Below are 1738 nucleotides of genomic sequence, written 5' to 3' on the forward strand. Positions count from 1 at the left end.
AGACTGAAATACAAAAAAATCATCCTTTTCATCTCATTTATATCATAGAGCAACTTTGGTAATCGTGAGCATCGTGTGTGCAGTTTACTGATGTCGTGTCAAATGATTTCTGAGAACTAAAGTTCAAATTCTCCAGACATAAACACATTAACCAAAAGCAACTCTAAAATCTTTGAAAGTGTGTATTCTAAGATTGGATACCAGAGTTCTGCTTATCATTTGCTCATTTATTATGATGTATTGAGTCCTTCTGGACCGGTGAAATGAATACTTAGGGGGTAAAATAAATCCAGATCCTCAAAAAGTAATAACACCATTCAATTAGGACAAATTACATCGATAAAAGATAAAAATCTGGGCATCACCTGTGTGTGGTCCATGGTCACCATGTGGTGTTGGTGTTTGAGCCTGATGGTGATGGTGGTGATGACGGCTGAGCTGATCAAGCCTCTGGGACACTCTCTTCAGCTCCCTCTCTACCAGGTGGGCCAAGCCTTGCTGGTCCTGTCTGAAGCTGGAAGACAAACAGAAACCCACATGTACCCACACTCTGTAGTGTATACACAAATACCTATGACACTGAATCATAGCTGGCTTCAACTCCTCTGAACCCCAAAATGTGCCAGCTGGTTGGAAAGGCATGGTATCCTGAAAACGATTGTCAAAATTATAGCATTTATCAGAGCCAGAAAACGTAAAAACAGTAGAGAATCATCAGCTTATTAACTCTACAAAGGTTCATGAACATCAGGAAGATTAATCAAACCCAAGTTTAAATTCAAGATATTTCATCACAATCATTTTATTCAATGTGTTTTATTTTAAAAATGTGCCTAAACTAAAGAATTTCCTCGAACCACTTTGATACATCTAAAAACCCATTAGTGACCGTTTACATGTAACATAAACTGTGATATTTTAATGTGTTTGGGCCTTTGGTTTACACATAAATGAAGCTACAAGTCACCAAAAACAATCATATCTAAAAACTCTGGCCACAGTGAAGATTTGGAAAACTTTACGTTTGCATGTAGAGGAGACAGAGTTTGACATCACCGTATGCAACAAAAGCGTCATCAGTGTGCGACACATGTTTACAGTTTGGCTACTGTAATAGAAATCAAGTATTTTACTTGTTTTGTACTCTAACACCACATCCAAACAAATGATCCTTGTGCCATTATCATTGAAGTAACAGGAAGGATTCATTCATTCGTTGTTGTGTTTTTCCAGGATTCTGATTGGCGAGCATGGCTTTGTGCTTCTCCTTACACTGCCTCCTATAGGTTTGGCATGCTCATAGCAGCTCTTAATGACGGGTTTGTGTAAACGAGGAGTTTTTTGAAAACCATCTGGTGTGAACAATGTTATTTTTGAAAACGTAGATCCGTTTTTGTAAATGCTTGGCTATGTGTAAATGCGGTCTTAGTTGCAACCAGTCGTCATGTGACAGATATTTCAGGATGAACTCGGCTGAACTGCAGGCTGTGCTTACACAGAGCAGATAGAAGACAAGTATGAAAACCAATGACAAGTTAAAGCAGCTGCATATCTACTGAATGAGAGTCACACGTTCTTATTTTTCTTCCCAGTACTGTTCTCTCTACTTCTAGTCATGGTTGTGCTGGTTGCTAAAGGACAGGACATTATGTTGCAGTGACAAATGAGTCCACAATCAATATGTAATCAAATGTGCAAAACTCCTTGGAGCTCAGAGGGCTAAATAAACTGAGACGTA

This window comes from Stegastes partitus, unplaced genomic scaffold, assembly GCF_000690725.1.
Source record: "Stegastes partitus isolate 25-593 unplaced genomic scaffold, Stegastes_partitus-1.0.2 Scaffold1250, whole genome shotgun sequence".
Classification (NCBI taxonomy): domain Eukaryota; kingdom Metazoa; phylum Chordata; class Actinopteri; family Pomacentridae; genus Stegastes; species Stegastes partitus.